General features: G+C 45.7%; 1 long non-coding RNA gene and 1 pseudogene across 3 annotated transcripts; one reads left to right on the top strand and one right to left on the bottom strand.

Moving 5' to 3' along the window:
* Positions 1-177: 177 nt before the first annotated feature.
* LOC112077219 (histone chaperone asf1b-B-like) lies at positions 178-6,632 on the top strand (annotated as a pseudogene).
* On the bottom strand, positions 4,723-5,424 carry LOC139026310 (uncharacterized). Of its 3 annotated transcripts, XR_011478086.1 has the most exons (4): positions 5,356-5,424; positions 5,098-5,195; positions 4,922-5,041; positions 4,723-4,774 (listed from the first exon to the last, which is right to left on the bottom strand). It is a non-coding gene; the product is annotated as an uncharacterized lncRNA (long non-coding RNA). The 3 variants fall into 3 exon arrangements; XR_011478084.1 differs by lacking the exon at positions 5,356-5,424 and having other exon boundaries at positions 5,098-5,243; XR_011478085.1 differs by lacking the exons at positions 4,723-4,774; positions 5,356-5,424 and adding an exon at positions 4,794-4,843 and having other exon boundaries at positions 5,098-5,243.
* Positions 6,633-12,840: the final 6,208 nt, after the last annotated feature.

The following is a 12,840-nucleotide window of genomic DNA, read 5'->3' as shown; positions in this document are numbered from 1 at the left end:
TAACCACTCTCCAACTCATTGTTTAGTCATTTTGTTAATTGTGCAGCGTTTATGCTGCTAGTACTGGAGGCCTACTTTCTGCAAAATCTCATCTGAACTATTCACTCCCATCACTAGATGGCAGCGTAAAGTTTCTCGTTCAACCCATCCTCAGTTCTTACAGCCGAAGAGAGAAGAAGAAACGCTGCTGGGTTTCGTGACGTTCCGAGGACCATTTCCGAACACACTGGCGGGAGGCGAATGTTATCCTCTAGCTACAAAATAACCGAAAACTACAAACAAAAACCCTGCCAAAGCAAGCTTTTGTTTAATTTATTTTGAAAACGAATCTAGCAAGCAGTGTTATATTGCAAGCAATTGAAATTGACAAAGTTTGCAGGAGAGAAGACGGTAACAACCATCAGAAGGACGCCATACACGTACATCTTTAGTCAAAGAGACTGAATTGTTAACGTTGGCTAGTTTATTATTTTCCGTCCTGCCTTTATCTGCAACGTCAAGGGAGATAAACGAGCTAAATTCGATACATTTTCAAATTATTAATCTGCTACGCTTTCAAGACTACTGAAAATAAATGGCTAAAGTTCAAGTGTTGAATGTCGCTGTTGGACAACCCAAGTCCTTTTGGGAACCCGTTTCAGTTCGAGATTACGTTCGAATGCATGGAGGATTTACCGGAGGGTGAGTGTAACGTTATTCTGTTGCTAACTTCTTATTTTTTTTGTAAAATCTAGCAAACGTATGTAGATTACTAACGATAGTATTATTGTGTAATTATAATGTAGCTAACCGTTGCCTTTTAGGTTCAACAACAGTTTGCTTAAATGTATCTTTCAATTAACTTTACATGTATATGTTTATAGCTAACTACTTAGATAAATTCAAATATGTTGGTATTGTTTTGAGTAAGTCGGCTATTTGTGTTGACACTTCATCAGAATTTGGCGCCCGCGCGTATTGTTCGCGTTTCCGGTCCTTCTCTGACATCTGGGTGGACTCGGCCGATTGGTGCGCTAACAGAGTACCATGTCAGACAGTGGAACTACTTACGAATAAATTGCGGGAAAAACGTATTTCTTCTCCTAGGTCATTTTTATAACCGATAAATAGCTATTTCCACTAATGAGAAGAAACCTATCCTGCCCGCATTAAGTGGAGGTGGTGGGACAACACTTAATGAGTGGTTGTGTCTGAAATAGCATCCTGTTCCCTATATAGTGTAGTCTCTGAGCTCTATGGGACTGGTCACAAATAGTGCACTAGTGAATAGATGGGTTTTAAACGTTGTGTGTGTGAAGTAAACTTCTAAATTAAAATCAAATTGTATTTGTCACATCTGCCCAAAACAACAGGTGTAGACCCGGCTCGGAACATTGTGTGACCCGGCTCGGGAACAATGTGTGACCCGGCTCGGAACAATGTGTGACCCGGCTCGGGAACAATTTGTGACCCGGCTCGGGACAATGTGTGACCCGGCTCGGGCGAACAATGTGTGACCCGGTCTCGGGAACAATGTGTGACCCGGCTCTGAACATTAGGTCCTTTTTCCTCCCAGCAACACCTTTAGGTCCTTTTTTCCCAGCAACACCTTTAGGTCCTTTTCTCCCCAGCAACACCTTTAGGTCCTTTTCTTCCCAGCAACACCTTTAGGTCCTTTTCTCCCCAGCAACACCTTTAGGTCCTTTTCGCCCCAGCAACACCTTTAGGTCCTTTTCTTCCCAGCAACACCTTTTAGGTCCTTTTCTCCCAGCAACACCTTTAGGTCCTTTTCTTCCAGCAACACCTTTAGGTTCTTTTCTTCCCCAGCAACACCTTTAGGTCCTTTTTCTCCCAGCAACACCTTTAGGTCCTCCTTTTCTTCCCAGCAACACCTTTAGGTCCTTTTCTTCCCAGCAACACCTTTAGGTCCTTTTCTTCCCAGCAACACCTTTAGGTCTCCCAGATAACCTCCTGGATGTTTAGACTGTTGGGGCTTTTAAAGCAGGCCTTCAGACTCCTCATTTCTGGCTGACCTACCCTTCCTCCAAGACTGTTGATTTGTTGATTTTATATGGTTATTTATTTATGTATATATATATTATACCCATTTATTTTTATGCGCTTTTATGCATTTTTGTATAATGAAAAGCATTTAACCATTTWAAAAAATATATTATTATTATTAGACTTACTTACGGGCCATTTCCCAGTAATGCAGTTAAAAAGTAAGAACAATTTCCAAAAAAGGAAATAGTAGCACAATTAAATAAAACATAACAAGACTATATACTAGGAGTATCTGTACCGAGTCAATGTGCAGGGTTACGAGGTAGTTGAGGTAATTTATAATAATAATAATAATAAACAGAGTAGCTGTGCGTGCGTGCGTTGGAGTGTCAGTGTAGCATGTGTGTTGGTAGAGTCCATTGAGTGTGCATAGAGCCGGTGCAAGAGTCTCAGTGCAATTAAAAAGGGGATCAATGTAAATATTCAGTGTAGCCATGTGATTAACTGTTCAGCAGACTTATGGCTCAGGGGTAGAAGCTGTGCAGGTGCCTTTTGGATCTAGACTTAGGGCCTTCCTCTGACACCGCCTGGTATAGAGGTCCTGGATGGCAGGGAATTCGGCCCCAGTGATGTACTGGTCCTTACGCACTACCCTCTGGAGCGCCTTGCGGCCGGATGCCAAGCAGTTGCCATACCARGCGGAGACGCAGCCAGTCAATATTCTCTCAATGGTGCAGCTGTAGAACATTTTGAGGTTCTGAGGACCCGTGCCAAATCTTTTCAGTCATCTCCTTTGTCTTGCTGACGTTGAGGGAGAGGTTGTTGTCCTGGCATCACACTGCCAGGAAGTCCAGGATCCAGTTGCAGAGGGAGGTGTTTAGTCCAGGGGTCCTTAGCTTTTTGGGCCCTATGGTGTTGAATGCTGAGCTGTAGGCAAATAACAGCATTTTCACATAGGTGTTTCCTTTTGTCCAGGTGGGACAGGGCAGTGTGGAGTGCAATAGAGATTGCATCATCTGTGGCTCTGTTGGGCGGTATGTGAATTGGAGTGGGTCCAGGGTGTCTGGCATGATGGGTGTTGATATGAGCCATGAGCAGCCTTTCAAAGCTCTCATGGCTACAGATGTGAGTGCCACGGGGCGGTAGTCATTTATGCAGGTACCTTCGTGTTCTAGGGAACAGGGGCTATGGTGGTCTGCTTGAAACATGTAGGTATTACAGACTGGGTCAGGGAAGTTAATGTGTGTGTGTGGTGTGTGGTGTGTGTGTGTGTGTGTGTTTAGACCTGGAGTGGAAGATCATCTATGTGGGCTCAGCAGAGAGTGAGGAGTATGATCAGACTCTGGACTCAGTTCTGGTCGGACCAGTACCGGCAGGCAGACACATGTTTGTGTTCCAGGTGAGACACACTGATGACTGATACACACACCCCTCCATCTCTCTCTATAGTTCTCTCCTCCCTCCATCTCTTTCTTCTCCTCCTTCCTCTCATCAGATCATCTCTTTATCTTCCTACCTTCTTCCCACCCTCTTTTCTCTCCTCCTCCCTTTTCTCCTTCTCATCACCCCATCTCTCTCTCCTCCTCCCTTTCTCCTTCTCATCACCCCATCTCTCTCTCCTCCTCCCTTTCTCCTTCTCATCACCCCATCTCTCTCTCTCCTCCCTTTCTCCTTCTCAATCACCCCATCTCTCTCTCCTCCCCCTTTCTCCTTCTAATTACCCATCTCTCTCTCCTCCTCCCTTTTCTCCTTCTCATCACCCCATCTCTCTCTCCTCCTCCCTTTCTCCTTCTCATTCATCCCATCTCTCTCTCTCCTCCTCCCTTTCTCCTTCTTCATCATCCCATCTTCTCTCTCTCCTCCTCCTCCCTTTCTCCTTCTCATCACCCCATCTCTCTCTCTCTCCTCCTCCCTTTCTCCTTCTCATCACCCCATCTCTTCTCTCTCCTCCTCCCTTTCTCCTTCTCATCACCCCATCTTCTCTCTCTCTCTCCTCCCTTTCTCCTTCTCATCACCCCATCTCTCTCTCTCTCCTCCTCCTCCCTTTCTCCTTCTCATCACCCCATTCTCTCTCTCTCCTCCCTTTTCTCCTTCCTCATCACCCCCATCTTCTCTCTCTCCTCCTCCCTTTCTCCTTCTCACACCCATCTCTCTCTCTCCTCCTCCCTTTCTCCCTCTTCATCACCCCATCTCTCTCCCTCCCTTCTCCCTCTCATCACTCCATCTCTCTCTCCTCCTCCCTTTCTCCCTCTCATCACCCCATCTCTCTCCTCCTCCCTTTCTCCCTCTCATCACTCCATCTCTCCTCTCCTCCTCCCTTTCTCCCTCTCATCACCCCCATCTCTCTCTCCTCCTCCCTTTCTCCCTCTCATCACCCCATCTCTCTCTCTCCAGGCGGATGCCCCAACACCGGGCTGATTCCTGAGAGTGATGCTGTGGGGTAACCGTGGCGCTCATCACCTGCACCTACAACGGACAGGAGTTCATCCGTATCGGTTACTATGTCAACAAATGAGTACACCGACCCAGAGCTCCGAGAGAACCCACGGTCAAACCAGCCTACACCCCAGGTAATACACACTGATACACCCAGGTAATACACACAAACCAGCCTACACCCAGGTAATACACACTGATACACCCAGTAATACACACACACCAGCCTACAACCAGGTAATACACACTGATACACCCAGGTAATACACACTGATACACCCAGGTAATACACACTGATACACACAGTAATACACACTGATACACACACCAGACTACACCCAGGTAATACACACTGATACACCCAGGTAATACACACTGATACACACAGGTAATACACACTGATACACCCAGGTAATACACACTGATACACACACACGACTACACCCAGGATACACACTGATACACACACACACACCAGAACTACACACATGTAATACACATGATACACACACACCAGACTACACACAGGTAATACACACTGATACACACACAACACCAGACTACACCCAGGTTAATACACACTGATACACACACACCAGACTACACACAGGTAATCACACTGATACACCACCACACACCCAGACTACACACAGGTAATACCACTGATACACACACACACACCAGACTACACACAGGTAATACACACTGATAACACCACACACACACCAGACTACACACAGGTAATACACACTGATACACACACACACACCAGACTCACACAGGTAATACACACTGATACACACACCAGACTACACACAGAAATACACGATGATCACACACACCAGACTACACACAGTAATACACGATGATACCACACACACCAGGACTTAACACAAGACACCATGTACACACTGATACACACACACCAGACACACACAGGTAATACACGATGATACACACACACCAGACTATACACAGGTAATACACACTGATACACACACACACCAAAAAATCACAAAACATGAAAAATCTACGTGATGCAAAACAGGAAATGATTGTTGTAAGGAATCGGTTTCTGTGAAGGATTCTCGCCAAGTTTGGAATCGGAATAGACTATTTTGGAATGGACTCCCAGCCTTAATCCCGAACCATACCCCCCCTTAATCCCCTCCTCCAGCTGCAGAGGAACATCCTGGCCTCTAACCCCCGTGTGACCCGGTTCCATATCAACTGGGACGGCTGTTCAGACAAGATGGAGGACAGTGAGAACGTAGACCCCTCCCCCAACAGCAGCAGTAGCAGCAGCGTGGTGCCCTCCTCCTGTTTAGCTGGCAAGGCGTTATCTGTAGGACTGATGTCTGGTAACTCTATGGACTGTCTGTAGAACACAGCCACCCCACCAGCATTGCCTTGCCACATTCTACTCCAGCAGTCGCCAGTCTTTGGCAGGAAGGTTGAGTCCCTGTTATAAAGCAGCTGTACTGTAGGGTATACTGTCTCCCTGCTTCACACAGCAACACCTCTCTCTGTCTCCGTCTCCACTGGCACCCTATTCCCTCCATAGTGCACCTCCTTTTTAAACAGGGCCCTCTGCTCCAATGTAGTGCTCCAATGTAGTGCACTATCACAGAACAAGGTGCCATGTCAGACTCCTGATCCAAAAAGTCCTGTCCAACCAATCCCCGATCTGGGATTACTTCCAGGAAGGTAGGCCTCTAGCGGGAGACTGAAAAGCCTCACCCTACAGGGCGACTCCAGGACTGTTCAGGCCTCAATTCCATTTTCAATTCAGGAAGTACTCTAACTCCAATTCACATCAAGGCTTTTCAATGAAGAAAAATGTAGATTTGGAATTTGTTTTACTTACCGAATAGAATGTAAAAGGACTTAGAACCAGGTTTGGGATCATGTCCCAAATGTCCGTCTGTTCCCTACATAGTGCACTACTTTTGACTAGAGTTGTCCGGGGCCCATAGGGCTGTTGTCAGAAGTAGGGCACTATGTAGGGGATAGGGTACCATTTGGGAGGCRACATGCGTTGTAGTTGGGGGAGGGGTTTGTTTRTSWSWMWYRTGWSWSTTGTTATTTTACTGTATATACCTTTGATTCATTAGCACTTAAGAGATGTCATGTTTTTTTTTTGTATTTTGTTTTGCATTGTAATATTTGTGACAATGAAAGTAATAATAATAAACGTGTTGTTTTTAAAAGGTGTGTGTAGTGAGTGTATTGTAAATACTGTGTGTATTGTAAATACTGTGTTATGTTTTCAACTGGAGAGGTTACATCACTGAGAAGGTGAGTGGGGGAGTAGGGGGGAGTGTGGAGAGGGGTGGAGAAGAGAGGCTTGCTAGAAGCTGTGAGCCTGACTGCTTCTCTCTCGCTGTGTTTCATTCATAAAATGCAGCAGGAGGAAGAGCTTCTCCACCATTTCACTATGAGACTTGCCTCATGTTGCTAAGCAACTGCATCGGAGGTGGGCTTCTGCTCATTCTTATCCTCTTGAATGAACCATTCCTCCATCCCAATGTTTCAGTGATTCCTGTCTCTCCCTCTGCACCCCTCCATTCCTCTCATCCCAATGTTCAGTGATCCTGTCTTCTCCTCGCACCCCCTCCATTCCTCCATCCCAATGTTCAGTGATCCTGTCTCTTGTCTGTCTGCACCCCCTCCATTCCTCCATCCCAATGTGATCTGTCATCCTTGTCTGTCTGCACCCCCTCCATTCCTCATCCCAATGTGTTCAGTGATCCTGTCTTTTTCTGCACCCCCTCCATTCCTCCATCCCAATGTTCAGTGATCCTGTCTCTCTTCTCCTCTGCACCCCCTCCATTCCTCCATCCCAAGTTGTGATCCTGTCTTCTCCCTCTGCACCCCCTCCATTCCTCCATCCCAATGTGTTCAGTGATCCTGTCTCTTCTCCCTCTGCACCCCTCCATTCCTCCATCCCAATGTGATTCCTGTCTTCTCCCTCTGCCACCTCCTCCATCCCAATGTGTTCAGTGATCCTCGTCTCTTTCCCTCTGCACCCCCTCCATTCCTCCATCCCAATTGTGATCCTGTCTCTTGCTTCTGCACCCCTCCATTCCTCCATCCCAATGTGTTCAGTGATCCTGTCTCTTGTCCCTCTGCACCCCCTCCATTCCTCCATCCCAATGTGATCCTGTCTCTCCCTCTGCACCCCCTCCATTCCTCATCCCAATGTGTTCAGTGATCCTGTCTCTTTCTCCCTTGCACCCTCCATTCCTCCATCCCAATGTGATCCTGTCTTCTCCCTCTGCACCCCTCCATCCCAATGTGTTCAGTGATCCTGTCTCCTTCTCCCTCTGCACTGATCTTAGAACAAAGGATGGATCAAATCACTGTGGTAGATATTAAGATTAGTACTTTGTGTTCTTCTCATAAAACTGTCCAGTACCTTCAACTTAGTGCTGAGGAAGGAGAGAGGAGACCTTAGTGCTGAGGAAGGAGGAGAGGAGACCTTAGTGCTGAGGAAGGAGAGATGAGACCTTAGTGCTGAGGAAGGAGAGAGAGGGACCTTAGTGCTGAGGAAGGAGTGAGGAGACCTTAGTGCTGAGAAGGAGAGAGGAGACCTTAGTGCTGAGGAAGGAGAGGAGAGACCTTAGTGCTGAGGAAGGAGAGAGGAGACCTTAGTGCTGAGGAAGGAGAAGAGGAGACCTTAGTGCTGAGGAAGGAGAGAGGAGACCTTAGTGCTGAGGAAGGAGGAGGAACCTTAGTGCTGAGGAAGGAGGAGGAGACCTTTAGTGCTGAGGAAGGAGAGAGGAGACCTTAGTGCTGAGGAAAGGGGAGAGGAGACCTTAGTGCTGAGGAAGGAGAGAGGAGACCTTAGTGCTGAGGAAGGAGAGAGGAGACCTTAGTGCTGAGGAAGGAGAGAGGAGACCTTAGTGCTGAGGAAGGGAGAGAAACCTTAGTGCTGAGGAAAGGGAGAGGAGACCTTAGTGCTGAGGAAGGAGAGAGGAGACCTTAGTGCTGAGGAAGGAGAGAGGAGACCTTAGTGCTGAGGAAGGAGAGAGGAGACCTTAGTGCTGAGGAAGGAGAGAGGAGACCTTAGTGCTGAGAAGGAGAGAGGAGACCTTGTGCTGAGGAAGGAGAGAGAGACCTTAGTGCTGAGGAAGGAGAGGAGACCTAGTGCTGAGGAAGGAGAGGAGACCTTAGTGCTGAGGAAGTGGAGAGGAAGACCTTTAGTGCTGAGGAAGGGGAGAGGAGACCTTAGTGCTGAGAAGGAGAGGAGAACCTTAGTGCTGAGGAAGGAAGGAACCTTTAGTGCTGAGGAAGGAGAGGAGACCTTTAGTGCTGAGGAAGGAGAGGAGACCTTAGTGCTGAGGAAGGAGAGAGGAGACCTTAGTGCTGAGGAAGGAGAGAGAGGAGACCTTAGTGCTGAGGAAGGAGAGAGGAGACCTTAGTGCTGAGGAAGGAGAGAGGAGACCTTCGTGCTGAGGAAGGAGAGAGGAGACCTTCGTGCTGAGGAAGGAGAGAGGAGACCTTAGTGCTGAGGAAGGAGAGAGGAGACCTTAGTGCTGAGGAAGGAGAGAGGAGACCTTAGTGCTGAGGAAGGAGAGAGGAGACATCTGTATGCTCGTCCATCTGTTTGCAACCTCTGAAGTTGACCCCGTTTTAAGTTCAACTGTGTCCTTGACAGGGATGCGCTTGCATATATTTCCTATATTCCCAAATATATGTAGGACCACCGATATCCTTTAAAATAATCTATTGGTCCTCACTATAAGACATGAGTTATTAGCGTGTGGAGTCAGCGTTGATGCTGTTACTACAATGGAACAGAAATAATGGAACAACTCTAGAGATTAAATAGAATGATCACTGTATCGGAAGAAACTGTTTGAAATATCTTTATCGTTCCAGTTTATTTGATCAGTTACATTTTATTGTAAATATATCCCGAGCCAGGGTACGTTTCCTCGTGCGTCGTTTGTTACACAAACAAACTGAATTTGGAAGTCCTGCCGTAGCGCGGCGGCGGCGTTACATTCATTCTGAGCAACATTCCTAAAAATAGGCCTGTCTGCTTGACGTCACTCGGCCAATCACGGATTAGTTGGGAGGGCGGGGGCAACGCGAGGCCATTCCGTCAGTCGGCCAATGGTCTTTCGCCAAACAGGGCTTGTTCCGTTAGCTCCGCCCACAAGCCGAGCCAATCAGAATCCCGCGAAAGGAGCGAATGTGGGCGTGTACATCTGCCAGTAGGAAAATAATCAGTGACGTCACTCAACGGGTTTTTGCACGTAAAAGTCGGAATCTTGGTTTTGTTGACGGACGGTAATGTTCCAATCTGAGCACTTTACTAGTTTGACACACTGACAGGTGGCCAATCAGTGTCCTTCACTCCGTTATCAGTCGGGCTGGATTCAGCCAATGGGCTCTATGGATGGGCCTCGATCGTCTTTCGGCTGTAGTCGGTCACTCGCCTTGCTTCACACCGATTCTGGTGATTTCCCGAACTCATCGGGTTCGGTAAAACGACATCCTCGGAGCCGGGTTCGGGAAAGGAAAGGGGARTAGGCATCCGGCTCGGAGAGTGGCCACCTTGCACGGTGCGAAAACGGGGTATTTGCGCTGGGGAGAGGCGTGGGGCCTCGATCGGCGGGGGCTGCACGGAGGGACAGGCGGGGACAGACGAACCGACCGAGTCGGGCTGGATGCGCTGGACTCGGCCCGGAGCGCTGCGGTTCCAGCCAAGCACCATACCACAGCCCAAGACAGAAAGACGAGACACGGACGTCGCTGTCTCCATTCCGGACTATAACACCATTTATTCTMTTTATAACGGGTCTATACTGTAGAGGAGAACAGGTGAGCTCACTGCCCGTCTAGACTGCAGCTGTCAAGCTATTTCAGTCCGGACCGACTGGTTTTGGGAGAACGAACGGACCGACTGCTGGACTCAGCTTGGACCGGGTCCTGGAGAGTCCAGGGCGGGTTGTGGAGCTCGGATCGCCCGCTGACGGCCTGCCATCATGGGCAACGTGCCCACGGCCAAGAAGGGGAGCGAGATGGAGAGTGGTGGGTAACATTACKGTGTCGCTCAGAAGGATCAGTCTACCTGTCTGTTCACGTCTCTCTAACTGTCTCTGTGGGGGGACACCAGGCACCCCTGAAGTGTTGAGGGAATAGGCTGCTCTGGATATCCAGTATTCTATGCATACTTAAAATGGTGTAATACAAAAACATCGATCAATCATCACATTTATTTTATAAAGTCCTTTTAATATCAGTAGTTGTCACAAAGAGCTTTCCAGAAACCCAGACTAAAACACCCAAAGAGCAGGAAATATTGAGAGCAATATAGGCCTACACAGGCCTATTCATCTATAGGCCTACACAGGCCTATTCATCTATAGGCCTACACATGCCTATTCATCTATAGGCCTACACAGGCCTATTCATCTATAGCTTACTTCCATATAGCCACATTTGAGCATTCTAAAACAATACAGTTCTAGAGCATTACAGTTCTAGAACAATACAGTTTTAGAACAATACAGATTTAGAACAATACAGATTTAGAACAATACAGTATCTAGAAGCATTACAGGTCTCTAGAACAAATACAGTTTTAGAACAATACAGTTTTAGAACAATACAGTTCTAGAAGCTAGATGATCTTGTGAGCAGAGTTATTATTTATGAGTCTGATTGTGGACACATAGTCTATCACGCAAGGCTTATATCTGGTTGATGGATAAATAAAGTGACAGGTAGAAACGGAGATTATAGGCCATAATGTTCATGATGTTTGAATCCCAGACTGCCCCTTTTATATGCCTGATGTTTGAATCCCAGATTGCCCCTTTTATATGCCTGATGTTTGAATCCCAGACTGCCCCTTTTATATGCCTGATGTTTGAATCCCAGATTGCCCCTTTTATATGCCTGATGTTTGAATCCCAGATTGCCCCTTTTTATGCCTGATGTTTGAATCCCAGATTGCCCCTTTTATATGCCTGATGTTTGAATCCCAGATTGCCCCTTTAAATGCCTGATTCCCCCGCTGCCTTTAAGCTACTACATGTCTAGAAGTAGGCCTGATGTATTCGTTCAGGGAACAGTGTTGGAGCTGACAGTATTTTATCACCCAGCAGACCAGCAGGACAGGGTGTCTTTTTGCAGGCCAGGTGTAAGAGAATGGCCACGTGGCTGTTAGATACCGTTACCAGGCGGCATGTTGGAGGCCCGGGCGCAGGCTGTAGAGCTGCAGGGCAGGTGGTGGTGGTGGGCAGTTAGTAGAGGTGCTGACTAACAGACTGTAGACAGGAAGAGAGAGCAGTACACCCTTTCTAAAGCCTCCCAGTCATTTCCTGTCTCCCTGAAGGACACACTGGGATGCTGAAACATTGGTGCTTTACCCAATCAATGACTAGCAGTGAGACTCTTTTTTTTATAGCCACAGGGGTAGTTAGGTAATAACAGTTTTATAATAGTTAGGTTATAACAGTTTATAATAGTTAGGTTATTTATAGTTTATATATTTAGGTTATTATAGTTTATAACAGTTAGGTTATGACAGTTTATAATAGTTAGGTTATAACATTTCTAAGTTAGGTTATAACAGTTTCTAATAGTTAGGTTATAACAGTTTTCTAATAGGTTAGGTTATAACAGTTTATAATAGTTAGGTTATACCAGTTTATAATAGTTAGGTATTAAACAGTTTTATAATAGTTAGGTTATACCAGTTTATAATAGTTGAGTTTTAACAGTTTATAATAGTTAAGGTTGTAACAGTTTATAATAGTTAGGTATAACAGTTTATAAGTGTTAGGTTATAACAGTTTATAATAGTTCGGTTATAACAGTTTATAATAGGTTGTAACAGTTTAGATAATAGTTAGGTTATAACAGTTTCTAATAGTTAGGTTATAACAGTTTTCTAATAGTTAGGTTATACAGTTTCTAATAGTAGGATATACCAGTTTATAATAGTTAGGTTATAACAGTTTATATAATTGTTAGGTTGTAACAGTTTCTAATAGTTAGGTTAACAGTTTATAATAGTTAGGTTAATAACAGTTATATATAGTTAGGTTATTATAGTTTATAACAGTTAGGTTATAACAGTTTATAATAGTTAGGTCATAACAAATTTATAATAGTTAGGTTATTACAGTTTCTAATAGTTAGGTATAAACAGTTTCTAATAGTTAGGTTAAAAGTTTATAAATAGTTAGTTATAATAGACAGTTTTAATAGTTAGGTATAACAGTTTATAATTGTTAGGTTATAACAGTTTATAAATAGTTGCTTATAATGAGACTTTCCTGAGCCAACTGTAATAGTGAGGAGATACACTGTATTGAGTATACTGTATAGTGGAGAATACTGTATAGTGAGGATATTGTATAGGGAGGATACTGTAAAGTGGAGGATACCTGTATAAGT

Source organism: Salvelinus sp. IW2-2015, unplaced genomic scaffold (genome assembly GCF_002910315.2).
Source record: "Salvelinus sp. IW2-2015 unplaced genomic scaffold, ASM291031v2 Un_scaffold4390, whole genome shotgun sequence".
Lineage (NCBI taxonomy): Eukaryota > Metazoa > Chordata > Actinopteri > Salmoniformes > Salmonidae > Salvelinus > Salvelinus sp. IW2-2015.
The sequence above is the reverse complement of the archived record's forward strand: the minus strand, read 5'-3'. Positions and strand labels throughout refer to the sequence as shown.